General features: G+C 43.6%; 1 protein-coding gene across 1 annotated transcript in view; it reads right to left on the bottom strand.

The window, feature by feature from the left end:
• RNF19A (ring finger protein 19A, RBR E3 ubiquitin protein ligase) overlaps nt 1–4,440 on the bottom strand; it is a 99,757-nt gene extending 95,317 nt beyond the window's left edge. Inside the window, 2 exon segments of the mRNA XM_075920294.2 lie at nt 624–770; nt 4,103–4,440. The gene's annotated coding sequence lies outside the window, so the exon portion shown is untranslated.
• Nucleotides 4,441–15,689: the final 11,249 nt, after the last annotated feature.

Genomic DNA, 15,689 nt, shown 5'->3' with positions numbered 1-15,689 from the left:
TGCATGTAGGGTTCCTGACCCCACCATAGCAGCCCCGCCACCGCACGCACAGCCCCACTGCCAGTCTAGGGGCAGCTCCTGGGCTGAGGACCAGTTGCACCGCCAGGTGGCACTTCTGCTTGGGCTTCAGCCTCACTGGGCAGTCCCGCTACCTCCTGGTCTCACCAGACACTCCACCGAGCAAGAGAGAGGCTTCCAGGCTTTTTGCTGCACTACCAGGCAGCCCCACTCCTAGGTTAAGAGAGGTTCAATGTGTAGTACTTACACAGCTACTGAATTTTTCCCATTTTTTGTATTTTTAGTCAATTGTATGGCACAGACTAATGAAAATCTACAAATGAAACAAAACACGCTACCCGGGAGAAACAGCTGTTTCTTGAAAATGAAAGATTTAAGATTTTTTTTAAAACAGAGTATCAAGAAGGCAAATTGCATATAAAACTCATGAGTCAAAGAAACACTTTAATTTAAGAGGGGAAAAAGAAAAAGTCACCTTCTGCCACTAATCAAACATACTGAAAAATTTGTATTCTACTAGGTATTTGTATAACCTCGAAGTACAGAAAACAACAACAGATATCACAAGTCATTGAAAAATAATAAAGCCTAAAGTTTCTTGTTACCTTCTTGGTGGAAGTTTATCTCCATGTGCAAGTCAAATGTACTTAGCAATACAACATTCCTATCTTGAAGTTGTGTACATGCATTGGCTCATCCACAGTTACATATCTTCCATCAGCTAACGCAGAAGTGACAATGGAAACTTACAGCTGAAATAAATGCAGAGGGAAAGGAAAATAAAAATTAGCTCCTTTATAAGTAAACAACCATAAACATGAACCTCAGAATTGGTTCTTTGAAGAACTTTAATTAGCCATAACCAGTTTGAATCTTGACTCCTCTTACAGATTAGGAGTCAGACCAAATACAGGCAGTCCCCGGGTTACATGGATCTGACTTACATCGGATCCCTACTTACAAACGGGGTGAGGCAACCCCGTAGTAGCTGCTTCCCCCCAGCATATCAGGGAGACAAGAAGCTAGCGCCTCCCCCAACCCCTCCCAGCAGCAGACCAGGGAGACGTGGAGCGGCTTTTCTCAGCAGACACCTCAGCTTAAGAATAAAGGACTGAGGGAAGTGAGGTGTGGGAGAATAAAACTGAGCTCTGGAGAAATGTTTGGCTAGAGTTTCCCCTACAATATGTACCAGTTCCGACTTACATACAAATTCAGCTTAAGAACAAACCTACAATCCTTATCTTGTACGTAACCTGGGGACTGCCTGTACTTAGGAATTTAAGTGCTTGTGTGTCTATGCTCAGGTTTTGTTAAAATTTATTCTCCAAAGTCTGGTGGCTCATTAACAGCATACTGCATTACTAAAAATCCTACTTTGAGGCTAAGATGGCTTTCAGTTGTCTTGCAAACAAATGGGGTGAGGAGAGCGAATGGACCATAAAACATATGGAAGAGCAATCTACTTAACAGACAAATAAGAAAGGGTTAACTCAAGGGTTAAGACAGACATACTACATAAATGTACACATTTACATCTGTCAAATATCTTCCCTCTTCCTAATCCACTGCTGTTATCGCTAAATAGAAATGTAAGAATTCTAATGACAAGTTCTGCCATTTTATGTATATAAGACACAGTTATTTAAAAAAATTTCAGTTCCATTTTTAGAATTAATGATCAAACCTATCATTTCTGAAAAGCTAAAAGTGGCTGGGAATGCAGAGACAAGCAGTAGACTTCAAACCATTTAAAAGTGACAGCTACTTTCTATCTTAATATTTTGTTTTAAAAGGATTTGATAAAATATTACAAATGTTTACCAGATTCTCTGATTTCAAGAGAAACTTATTTTTAAAAGTAAGCCTTTTTTCTGTGTAACTGTAGTCACAAAGAACAGGAGCATTACTGCCAGTACAAAAGAAAGTGAAACTGACTGGCTTATTTTCATTTTCGAATCTGAATAAAATGCAAAACAATACTAATTTTCCAGGAATACCTAAAACAAAATGCCTGCATATTTTCCTGATTTTTAACTCCATTTACACTTGCACTGGCTACCTAAACTGTTTTAAACAGTTTCACAGCTGAACAAGAGAAAAATTTAGCAAAACAGTTCAGCTACATATGGCCATCATCATTTTTCTGTTGATGCAAATTAATTTTGCCAATTTAAGCAAATTCCATTTTATATTTTACTCCCATTTGGATCCCTCAGATTTGATCCACCAGTCAGTTAACAGACAGATCTCTTGAAAAAAGTTAATTAGAACACTTTATTCGTAATCATAATACTAAACTGGAAACATTCCTTTGCAGTGGACAAAGCGAAAAGCAGCTCACCAGATGCTGAAGTCCACCCTTTTCACTGGCAATACTTTTGGAAGCTTTATTTGGGGGGTGAGGGAAAGAGACAGAAATGAAAAATATTGATGGAAATAATTTAAAAAAAATCTAAGGTCCTGATTAGACTTATTTGCTGCATTCAGTATTGCAATTCCCCTCTCCACAAAAGTGCTTTGCCCTTTTTCATAAATTTGACCTTGGCGATTAGCATCCCATTTTGAGTAACAGCTGATATAAAACACTACTCAAAAACAATGCCAGTTAAAACTTTTAAGTGAAAGGAAAGCTGCTGTGCCCACCATGTGGAAATAGTCAAATTGTATTAAGAATCCTCAAGAATACCAATGCCAATCTCCTCTCCTGCTTGTTTGCTCAATGCAGATACCAGCATTCTACATAGTGATAGAAACTAGCCCTGTTAGTCTGGGGTAGTTGAAGCAAAATGCAGGACAATGTAGCACTTTAAAGACTAACAAGATGGTTTATTAGATGATGAGCTTTCGTGGGCCAGACCCACTTCCTCAGATCAAATAGTGGAAGACTACTTTCTTCCACTATTTGATCTGAGGAAGTGGGTCTGGCCCACGAAAGCTCATCATCTAATAAACCATCTTGTTAGTCTTTAAAGTGCTACATTGTCCTGCATTTTGCTTCAGCATTCTACATCTGTCTCTTATAACCAAAAGACATAGGAGACTCTGAAACAGACCTGCTCCTTATGTCCTTATTTATAGGTGGACCTCCAGGGGACCCCCGTCCCCGGCATATTTAATTTTAAGGTTATCTGTGTTTCCAGCTCTATTTTCCTACTCCACCCAGACCCTCGCCTGCTAATTTTAGGGCTCTATGGCTGTGTCTACACCAGATTTCCTGGGGAAAATCTGCTCCTACATTACCACCAGTACAAACCCACTGTGAAATGCCTGTGTAGACAAGGCAACAACTGGCACTAACACACTTAAACACACTCCGAACAGGTCTACATGTTAAACATGCCAATAACAGCACCTGGAGTCCCATTACGCCACCGTGCTAGTGGCTTTAAGTAGGTGCAATCCAATCTCGTGCGGCGGGGGCATTCGTGTGCCTCCCGCTCTGCACCGGGGACAATGTTTAGGGTTCAAGAGGGGGAGGGTTAGTGTCGGCAGCAGGCCCGTTCCGGTGGGGGTACCACAGGCTCCCCACAACCATTCCGGGCGGGGAGGGGACGTCTTACAGCTTCTCTCCGCCTGGGGATTAACGGCAAAGCGGGACAGGGGGCTGGTAACGTCTCCCCACCCAGTGGCCTGGCCCCTCGCCCTGCGGGAGCCCCGACCCCCGCTAGCGGCCCCGACCCACCCCTTGCACAGCTTGCGGCGGGGGAGGAAGGGAGGGACGGGCCCCCCTTGGCGCCGCAGCCCGGGCTCCCCCCGCTGGCGGCCCGGCCAGGAGCTGACGGGAGACAATGGACACGATGACTTCACCCGCCAGTAATGTGAGGAGCCGCCGCCGCCTCCGGCAGCCAGGACGCTGTTCCGCTGCTGGCGCCGGGGGAGCGGGGATCCCGGCCGGGGCCTGGGGGCGCGCTCCCTGCCCGGCTTCTCACCACAGACCCCGGCCCGAGGTGCCCCGCGTATTGGCGGCTCCGCCCCCGCCTCCCCGCTTCGGGCAGCGCCCTGCCTGGCACGCCACGGAGGCCGCGTCTGGGCCGCTCCCCGCGCGGCAGGGGCCCCTGTCGCCGCGCCAGGCCCACCCCGATACCTTTCACTCCGCAGCCGCCGCGACCCCGCTGCGCCCGGCCCGGGCCCGTGCTGCGAGCGTCTGTGTGTGAGGCGGGCGGGGCAGGAGGCGGCGCTGCTGGGCCCGGGGCGGGCCGAGTTGGGCTGCGCCGGGCCGGGCTGGTTGGTTTCCGAGCCCCCACCCCCACGCGGGGAGCTCGCATTCGGCGGGGCCCTGTGCCCCGAGGCCGCTCGTCCTGCCGCCTGGCTGCGGGCGGGGTAACGTGAGCTGCGGGGAGCTGGCTCGTTTCACCGGCTGCTGGCCCCCACCTCGCTCCACGCACACCAAATAGCTTCACTGACTTCCCATCGCGGGGACTTGTTGCCTACCACCCCTCAGCCACAGCACAGGCCTCTTGCCGTTCAAAAGCCAGAAGTCGTCCCTTACCCACCCCCTAATCACACTTTCTATTGGATTCAAATGATGAACAGTTAGAAAATAAGCAGTTTCGGAGGGGGGGGGGGAATTATGTTTACCTGCTGGATTAGGAGACCCTATTTTATCATTTCATGTGTTTTCCCCCCATCACAATTAGGTCTAAAAAATACCCTGGTTTGTAAAATACAAACACAGCACCAAGAGCTGTTACTTTAAGAGAAAACACCAAATATCCTAAGATCCACGATAAAAATCAAGAGCTGGCTGTGCTCCCTGTCTATAAGGAGGAAGAAGCCTTAAAGCAGTGCACGCAGTCATCCATCCAGCACCACTCGCAGGCAGCCCCCACTTAGCACTCCTCCACCCAGTTTTGGAACCAGAATCCTGTCTTGTCCTGACTTGCCACCTAGTAGTAGATTGTTGCTGTGTTGAGGAGGCCTAGTGACACAGCATTACTTGGCAATACCATACCACATCAGTTGGTCCCACTAGAAAAACTCAAAACAAGAAAGTGCTAACCCATTTAGGAGGTTACAGCTCCCAGCATGTGATGCCCTATCTCCAGCCAAGCAGCCTGGAGCTGCTTTGTAGAACTCCATACGCTGCATTTTGGCCACCCCTGCTGTAACTGAAAACAAAGGAGGAAAGGGAGCAGTTTAATTTATTTGCAAGGGTATTTAGGGCAATGTTAATGTTAATTATCCAAGCATGAAACTGACTTACTGAACAAGCATGCAGGGACTTCACAGTTTTGCCAGCAGCAGCACCAACACAAAGTAATTATTTACTATTCTGTGGACTTCATACCCATTAACATGTAAAAATTCAGTGAGAAGAATGAACTATTGGAACGTTTCTGTAGGGCAACATTGTTGAGTGCTGATTAGCACCAGCTACCTGCTGCAAAATATAGTATTTTCCTTAATTTCTGTCCCTCATATTGTTGCTTCTAAAATAACCTGTTTCAAAATTATTCTAAAAAAGGTGTGTTTCTTCTTGCACAATTCCACAATCAGGGGCACACTGTCAGCATGTATTTCATAGGGATGTTAAATATCGATTAATCAATTAATCAAATAGTCGATTGGATTTCTGCCTTTGAAATATACATTTCAAAGATTGAAACACCAGGTGGAGCCCGGGGCTAGCAGGGCATCCCCCGCTGATGCCAGGCTCCATGCAGCACTTCCTCTTAAATTGGGGCTCTTGTACATGTCAAAGAAGAAGCACCCACATGGAGTCTGGGGTCAGTGGGGGACTACCCGCTGGCCCCAGGTTCCACACAGCATTCCATCTTTGAGATGTACAAGAGTTCCCGCAGGGGCGCCTCGTACATTTCAAAGAGGAAGTGCTGCATGGAGCCTGGGGTCAGCTGGGGACCCGCTGGCCTCAAGCTCCAGGTGGCATTTCAATTTTGGAAATGCACAAGAGCCCCTAATGGGGCTTTTCTACATTTCAAAGAGGAAGCATCGCCGCTGCACCCCTGCTATGTCCCATGGAGCTGGGGGGAACCAGCTTTTAAGCCAACCCCCCCAGCACTCCCTCTTCTTTCCCCCACCCCCGTCTACCCGCTGCCTCTTTCTGATAGAGGCAGCAAGGGGGAGGGAGCAACTAATGTGTTGACTACTCAATAAACTTTTGCTTATTGGACAGTCAATTAGTCACTTACATCCCTAGTATTTCATGTTTCTATCAATTCCTGCAGAATTTCAAATCTGTCCCTTCTCTGTACTCATTGTCAAAATCTTGATTCAAACCTCAGTTCTCTTTCGCTTGGTTTATTGTAATCTCTCTGGTCTCTCACATTTCAACATTTGGCAACCCAAGTAATCATCTGCCCCTTCTACCGTATCACAGCATTCAGGTTCCTTAACTAATACTCAGACTTTTTTCAGACAAAGTTCAAACACTTCTGCCTCACTTTCAAGACTCTGGTTAGCACTTCATCTGCCTATATCTCATCTCCTGTCTACCCACTGCATTATGCAAGTTGTCCATTCCCTTTGTTTTGTCTCTCCATTTATCTCTTCTTCTCACTCTGACCTTCATGCCTTCTTTCACATTACTCCCTGGCTGTGTCTAGACTGGCATGATTTTGCAGAAATACTTTTAACGGAAAAGTTTTTCCGTTAAAAGTATTTCCACAAAAGCGCGTCTAGATTGGCAAGGATGCTTTTGCGCAAAAAGTGCTTTTGCGCAAAAGCACCTGTGGCCAGTCTAGACGCGATTTTGCGCAAGAAAGCCCTGACTGCCATTTTAGCCATCGGGGATTTTTTGCGCAAAACAATTCTTCCCTGTCTACACTGGCCCTCTTGAGCAAGTACTCTTGCGCAAGAGGGCTTTTTCCTGAGCAGGAGCGTGAAAGTGTTTGCGCAAGAAGCACTGATTTTGTACATTACAAAGTCAGTGCTCTTGCGCAAATTCAAGCGGCCAGTGTAGACAGCTGGCAAGGTTTTGCACAAAAGCAGGCGCTTTTGCGCAAAATCTTGCCAGTCTAGACACACACCCTATGTCTGGAATCATAATCTCTATCAAGTGTGCTCACTTTTCTGCAAACCTGTCCTCAAAACTCACTTATTTTGCTTTTTTACCACTCCTGGCCTCCGCTCCTGTGCTATCATATCCCTCTACTTTTCTATGATCTTATTCAGAGATACAAGAATCACTTTCAATACGATACACATGGATGTGCTTTGCCACTCATCCTGCCTTTTTCTAGCCTTTCTTTATTCTGTGTATATTCATCCTTTCCAGAATTGTTCTTTAGTTGGACCTTTCCTCCATGACTGTCAAATATTGCAAGAGTTTCAGAGGGGTAGCTGTGTGGATAGCTTTGTTAGTCTGTAACTGGAAAAACTTATTTCTTAAATATTGCAGTTAGGAATATTCTGTTCTACATAGGTTTAGATATCATACTCATCACTGTAGTATCTGATTGCCTTCCAGTAGTGCATTAAGCAATATGACTACACATCTGTCACATGTTGTTTGTTCTCTCATCTGCTCCCCAGGGAGAGAAGCATGTGCAGTGGACTGTCTTGTTTTTGTAGGGTATTGGTTTTAGCGTTTGTTTGTTTCAGGTTGGTAGAAAGCGGTAATTTGGGGGTTTATTTGATTTAAATACATATGTTGCTATATGTTTATTTTAGAAAAGACAAGGTCAAAGAAATGCACCTTGCACTTGGAACAGAATGTAGTAAGGTTTATGATAGCCCTTAGTTCCTGGCGGAGTTCATTAGTCTTGATATTACCCCGGAGAAAACTGTCTCCTGCACAGATGAGCTTTCCATTTAACATTGAAAGTTCCAATTTGTATCTGAGGAGCATAGCTGTCAACCAAAGTCTTCATTGCTTAACTTTGGGAGATCTTTTAGATATACTGGACCAGGCCATTTAACAACTTCAAAATAAGGACCATAACTTGAACTTGCTTCAAAATTCTCTAGGAAATCAGTTTTGAGGGTGGAAGAATGCAGCCAACTGTTCATCATCCCTGAACTAATCTTATTCAAGCATTGGGCCATTTCAGTGGTAATGGTGAGGTCAAATGCATTCGATATAAATTGTGTACATGTAAATGATTCAGAGTGTGGTTGGTTGTAGTGTTTTGGTTTGGGGTCTTTTGTTGTTGGGTTTTGTTTTGTTTGTTTTTTTGTTTTGTTTTGTTTTTGTTATGGGGGCAAGATCACTCCTATTCATGATCATACACAGGGCTGGCCTTACCATGAGGCGAACTGAGGCGGCTGCCTCAGGTGCCAGACTGTGGATGGGCACCACTAGCACCCAGAGTGTAGAAAATTGTGTCTGCTGCTGGTGCATATGTATTCTCTCTGCTTTAGATGTACAGAGATGGCAGAGTGCTGTGCTGGAGGAAGGAGGGCACAAGAGTCATAACAGGCAAGCAGGAGAAAAGGTGGAATGGGGGCGTCATTTGAACTCCCCACCTCAGGTGCCAAAATGTTGTGGGCTGGCCCTGATCATATAAATGGTTTTAAGAGTCTTTCTTCCCCTTAGTTCTCTGTGTGTTAGGGAAAACAGAGAGGAGGCGGTTATGCTGGCCAAGACAAGAGATGACAAACTTCTTGACAAGAGTTTTGGCTATCTTAGCAGCAAGGACAAATCTTAGAAATGTTATGGTGAAAGGAAAGAAAATATTTGAATACAACTTAGGTGTGTTTGCCAAGAAAGAATAGGTGGAAAATGACCAGTTCTGAGCTGAATAAAAGGAAGGTGGTGACAAGTTTGTTGGTTTTTTAAACAAAACCAACTTCTGGTTGTGCTTGACAATTCCACTTTTATATGATGAAATCATATCCATCCCACTTACCATTCCAATGATAGCTCCTGAGGATGTTGAACAAAAGCTACTAAAGTTAAGACATATTTAAATCAACAGATTTTGATCATTTGCATCCAAGAGTTTTAAAGGAGCTTGCTGACGCATACACTGGATTGTTATTGTTGATTTTTAAATAATTCTTGGAACACTGGGGAGTTTCTAGAAGATTGGAAGAAAAGTAATTTTGTGCCAATATTTTAAAGAAGTAAACCAGGGTAATTATAGGCCTGGCAGTCTGGTAGCAATTGTAAGCAAAATAACGTAATGATTGAATTAATAAAAAATTAAAGGCAGATAATATATTTAATGTCAATGGTAGTAGAGAGAGCAAGAGAGCCTGAAATCATAGTTCCAGTGCAAGGCCTGAGTTCTGAACCAAAGCTAGGTAAAGTTATGCTATGAGCAACAGTCAGGCCCTGTCAAAAGCAGATGCTTGCTTGTAAATCAGTGTCTGGTACACAAACTCAGCACCAGTATTACCATCATTGCTAAAACACACTGAATATGTAAACACAGGCCAGCAAGACAGCACAAAAACATTCTAACATAGCAGATGATAAAATGGTTTGACAGAAGTGACAAATCATGATATTTTATCTGAAATATGAGGACTGAAAGTACAAAGTCAAGTGATGAATAGGAAAATTTTGTCTGAAACATTACTAGAAGAGTACAAGGGGCGATAACAAATATGTCATGAAACATGTAAGGTGATCCATTGTTTATCCCTGCTTGCTTGTCTCAATCTGTAAATGATGGGATACCTCACTTTGACCCTTCATCTAACCTAGTGGGGCAGTAGAAAGCCTGACTGAGCTGCTTCCATTGTCATGGGCATATTTGTGCTAGTGCTGTGGTCTTAAACTTCATTGCACCATGACCCCTTTATAATAACAAAAATTACTGCTAAAACAGGTTTTGTGGTCTTACTGGGCAGTTGGAGGTCTGCTGTACGGGCTATCCGAGCAAAACCAATGCAGCATGCAGAAAGAACGTATGCATGCAGACAAACATCTGATGACACTAATCAGCATGGGTTTATGGAAAATAGATTCTGTCAAACTAACTTGATATCTTTTTTATGAGATTACAAGCATTTTGATAGGAAAGCTATAACAATTCAAAATCCAAATGGAACACATTAAGCAGATTTTAAAATGGCTAACTAATATGTCTCAAAATTGTAAACAGGGAATCATCATTCAGTGGGTGTGTTTCTAAAGGTAACTCATAGGGAATATGTCTTGTCCCTATGCTCTTTAACGTTGTTTTTAAATGGCCTGGAAGAAAACATAAAATTATCTCTGACAAAGTTTTCAGCTGACATAAAAATTGGTAGGGGGTAGTAGTAAATAATGAAAAGACCAGGTAATTGACACAAAATGTTCTGGATCACCTAGTAAACTGGGCACAAGCAGACAATATTCATTCTAACATAGCCAACTGTAAAGGTATACATCTAGGAACAAAGAATCCAGGTCATACTCACAGGATGCTCTACCCAATCCTGGGAAGCACTAACTCCGTAAAAGGACTTGGGAGTCATGTCAAGTAGGAATAGAGAGGTTATATTACCTGTCGCTGGGACTGGTGCAACTACTTTTGGTGTCCACAATTCACAAAGGATGTCAATAAAGTACAGAGGGTTCAGGAAAGAGCTGCAAGACTAATTAAAAGATGGCAAAATATGCCTCATAGTGACAGACTCAAGGATATGGGCAACAGATATCATAGACCAAAGGAGGCTAAGCCACCCCAAACTGCCAGGCACGGCTCCTCCCATGCACCATCCCAAGGCCCCCTCCTTTTATGCTCTTTCCCCCTGCCCAGCCCAGAGTGCTTTTCTTCTCTGAAGTGAGCAGGGTTTGGGCTAGGGACTTGGGGTAGCTCAGTCTGGCGCTCGGGCTGCCTGGTGAAGGGGCTGTCCAGCGCTCCAGCACTGGGGGCTCCTTGCCTGGTGCTGTGGCATCAGGGGGCACTGGGGCTACCCAGCCGGTACTGGGGCCATGTTGCCCAGGTTTGGAGATGGTCGAATTGCATGTCCACTGCTCTGGGACTGAGGGCACTGGAGCCGGAGCCATTGGGGCCATGCTGCCCGGCACTCTGGGACTGGAGGGACTGGGGACACTAGAGCTGCTCAGTGCTCCAGGGGGTACTGAGGTCACCCACGTGGAACTCCGGAACTGGGGGTGCTGGGATTGCACTGCCTGGTGCTCTGGGACTGGGGGTGCTGGGCTGTGTGCTCAGCAGGACTGGGAGCACTCGGGTGGGCCATCAAGGGCAGTGAAGCAGCTACAGTTGGGGTTCAGGGTTCTAGCAGGGGAAGGATGGGGCCTTGGGCAGAACAGGAGGAGCTAGGAGATAACCTCTCCGAATGGGGGGTTCACACACCATTCGTGCCGAACGAGCTCACTCTGTTTAGTTAATAGAATGAAGGTCATTATCTGATAATAATTCATAGAAATGTATCTGAAAGTGTGCGGTGAAATCACTTTGAGAAACACATTAACAAACCGGGGTGACCAGTTAATGTGTTTCTCCAAGTGATTTCATGGCACACTTTCAGAAACACTGGTTTATAGTATCTACATGGGAAACAAACACTTTATAATAAGCTCTTAAATCTAGATATCAACAATATAACACAGTCCAGTGGCTGGAAGCTGAAAACTTCAGACTGAAAATAATGGAAATGTAGATTGGAAATAATGTATACATTTTTAACAATGAGAGTAATTAATCATTGGAACAGTTTACCAATGTTTGTGGGGATGTGGTAGATTCTCCATCACTGGCAATTTTTAAGTCAAGATTAGATGTTTGTTCTGGTTCAAACAAGGGTTGATTCAGGAAAGTCCTATGGTTAAAATTATACAGGAAGTCAGACTGGATGATCTCAATGGTCCCTTCACCCTTTATATTGTAATCTGTGGTTTTGTTGTACTTTTTCTTAAGTAGACTATTAAAGCTCCACTGAAGTCAGCATCCTATGCAAATGTATATTATTTGAAAGATATTTTAAATTAAGAGCAGAAAGTTATCAATGTCCTCTCCCTCTTCTTTTCTCCCCAGCTTACATAAGACGTATTTTTCCCTTCTAGGCCTCTCCTCTCCTTTTGTCATGTTTCTCTTATGTTTTCCTTTCTTCGCTATGATAGTGGTGCTGCATGTAAATGACTTTTCAGACTACACTAACTGTTTTATTTTGAGGGTAATATTTTTTACTTTTCAACAGTCACCTATATTTTTGTTAGCAACTGAATTAAACTATCCAGTTATGCAGGCTGAATATTTCAGTCCCAGATGCCATCTAGAAAGTGTTGTGAAAACATATGTTAAACATTTTTCAGAAATCATGTCTTGTCACTGAATATTACAGGTGTGAGGTATTTCCTTTACACTTCAATAAGGAGGTTTGACAGCTGGCACTTTATCTTAATAACTCTCTTTTATCTCATCCTGTAACAAACATAATAATTATTAATAAATTAAATCTTACGTATAAATCTAAACAAATGTTACCAACTTGTGTGTATACTTAGTGCAAAAGTCATTACTGCAGTAAGTTAATTTATCATGCGTATTTTTTTAGCGTGCCCCAACTTAACTGGCATCCATCCCACTAGCCTTGCAGAGCTGGCACCCCAGGGCTCTACAGAATGTTACTGAGCCTTCCAACTTTTTATTGTTTCTCCAAATTCCTGCTATCATCCACTCTTGCCACCTAGACCTGTCAGGAACCTTTTTTAGCCAATAAATTAATGCTTCGGTTTTCATTTTGGTCTTTTTTTGTTCATGTCACTAGTAATTGCCAGTTATGATATTTGAGTTTCTTAAATGATTGCTACTGGTGCTCCAATCAAATTGTGTTGCCTTCTTTTACTACTCAACCTACATTCTCATACTACCTTCTCACTTCTCTTTCCCACCCGTCAATATCTTTTCTCCTTTAAGCCATACCCCTCCCCTTGTCCTGTTATGTATCTTCTACTTCCCTTACTCTGTCTTTGTCTTTATCAAACTCCATAGATTAAACAAAAGTGTACCCGTTCATCCTGCAAACATTTATGCTCTTGATTTCTTTTCTACATATACAATAGAACTCAGTGGGACTACATGTGTGCATAAAATTACTTATGGGTGCATAAGCATTTGCAGTTTTGGAGCCTAAATATCTCACTTACCTACCAACATCTACAAAGAAGCAAGGAACTGTCATGATTTGTACACAAGGTACCAGTACCCCCACATAATCTTATTGCTGTTACTCCTATTTTCCATCTTCCTTCCCTCTCATTCTTTGTTGTATTAATTTGTTCTGCAATTTCTAACACGTCTTTGATCTTTCAAATACATGGTACAAACATGGTAACAACTGTAATGGGACTATACACATGCATAAAGTTAAGCATGTGTGTCTTTTCTAAGACAGGATTATGCATATTACTTGTCTAAAAAACATCCTGCACATTTCATATGAAGTACACATCATATCATTAACAATCCTAGCAATTTTGAGGGAATTCTACAGCAGCTAAGTGGAAGCACCATTGTACTCTGCAAAGAAAGGGTGATATAGAGAGGATCAAACATAAACTCCTCAGAATTTATGCTGAGGCTCTATTTAGGGTTGCCAGATGGTTTCAACAGAAATACTGGACACACTTGACATTACAGCACAATCTACATTACATCTCATTTAGAAAATACTGGACATTTATATTTTCTCATTTATATTTTCTCAATTTGTTTCCTGAACAGAAAGCTCAAATACTGGATTGTCTGGTTCAAAACTGGACACCTGGCAACCCTAGCTCTATTACAGGCCAAGAGACACTTCCTGTCAATCTCTTGAAGATGCCAAGTCTACCCAAAGGAGTTGCCCAGACCTTGCCTCCCCGCCTTCACTGGTGAATGCAGGAGGAGTGCCAGCGCCAGCGCCAGCCCCGCCAGTCCCCTGGGGGTAGAGCAAGGGTGGGACAGAGTAAGGGGATGGAGCAGGGGAGAGGAAAGGCAAGGCATGAGGTGGAAGGGGATTGTCCTGGCCCTTCCTTAGGTAAACGGGGGATGAAATGAGTCATCTCCTCCCCCCCCATCACCAGTCACCACTGCTCCCATTGGCCGGGAATGGTAAACCACAGCCACTGGAAGCTGCAAGGGGTTGTGCCTGTGGACACTTAGGTAAACAAAGCCTCTGGTGGCCTAACTGTGGCTAACCCTGATAAACTGCATGTGGCCTATGGGCCAGAGATTCTCCACCCCTGCATTAGAGAGTATATATGACCTTCTCAATATATAAAAGTAGCACCAGATTCCACTAGTAGTCAGATAACGAAAAAGCAAGAAGTGGCAATTTAAGGGTTCTGGAACTGCATACTTCAGACTATCCATGACCCTGAAAAGAAAAAGTCACTTGAAAATAATCAGTTATTTTTATTTCGAGATGTGAGTTTTCTTATTGAAATTAAAAGGAAGGAACCTTTTTCTAAGGGCCTCAGCCTTCACTGTTTACTATGGCAAAACTTCCACTGACTTCAACAAGAGTTTTGTCTCAGGAATGAGTTTATGTTTGGGCCTGCAAAATTGCGAATTATATTCTAGGGGAAAACTTAAATTCTCAACAAATGTAGTTATAGCCAAAACTGCTTGACAACTGGTGTCTGACTCCCAGGCGATGTCTATACTACAAGCCTCTCATGGAAGAGCAAATGCAAATGGAGCACTCATTTGCATAGGTCGTACTCTCATTTGCATTTCCTCTTTCTTTCCCTTTTGCACAAAAAACCCCTTTTGTGCAAGAGCTGTTCTTCCCTGCAAAAGAGGGTTTTTGCGCAAAAAGGTGCTGTCTATGCAGCGCTTTTTTTGTGCAAAAAGCTCTTGTGCAAAAGGGAAAGGAAGAGGAAATGCAAATGAGAGCGCGCCCTATGCACATGAGCGCTCCATTTTTCATTTGCTCTTCTTCAAGAGGCTTGTAGTATAAATGTAGCCCCAGTGTGAGTGATGACTCTTTATGACTATTTTTCAAAACACAATATATCCCTCTTAAATGACCTAAATTGCTGAGCTAAATATTTTTATCGTAGTATTTATGCCAGGCTATGTGGGTTTTGAATTTAGGTTGAAAGTTGTGTTTTGTGCCAGTTGTTTCCAACAGTTAATCATAAAGTTAGAGCTGGAAGACTATAGTAAATCATCCAGTTAATCTCCCTGCAAATGCCCATGCAAGCCGGGTCTGAATGAACCCTCCCTTGATATGCATATGATGAAGCTGATTTACCAAAATGAACAATTTTTGGCTGGTTTTGGTTATAAATCACTCTCATTTTTGAATGCAGGGATAATGAAATGTTGTTATCCTGATTGTCTGAGTAAAAGGAAGTAGAACTGAGACTACTGCTTTCACAGTCCCCTACTGTGTGGGGATTGTGAATGACAGCCCATAGAGTGTGCTGGTTAAGAGGTTCTGTCCTACCTGCTGAAATCACTCAGAGCTAAGTTAAGTGGTAGAACCTAAGGACATGACATTGCAGCTGAAGCAAACAGTGCTGTCAAAGAAACAGCTGCAAAAGAGAAGCAGTCGCATTGCTCAATTGTCCCTCCCATCCCCAGGGGAAGGAGGTGAATGCACTTCTGAACCCTGAGTCTTATCTCACCAAGGACAGCCAACTGTGAGTGGGGCACAGCGACAGGAGATGGATGTGTTAAAGGGATATTCCTTTGTCCAACTTGCCCACTGCAAGGTAGGAAACTCAAGCAAAGGACACTGCAACGTGCTGTGGGGTTGGGTTATGTATGGTCACATGCTTTTGAACCTGGTTACGATGTTTTCCCACATTAATTATTGGTTTCCTT

This window comes from Pelodiscus sinensis, chromosome 2, assembly GCF_052426305.1.
Source record: "Pelodiscus sinensis isolate ZL-2025 chromosome 2, ASM5242630v1, whole genome shotgun sequence".
NCBI classification, from domain to species: Eukaryota; Metazoa; Chordata; order Testudines; family Trionychidae; genus Pelodiscus; species Pelodiscus sinensis.
This window is presented reverse-complemented; position numbering and strand designations above follow the sequence as displayed.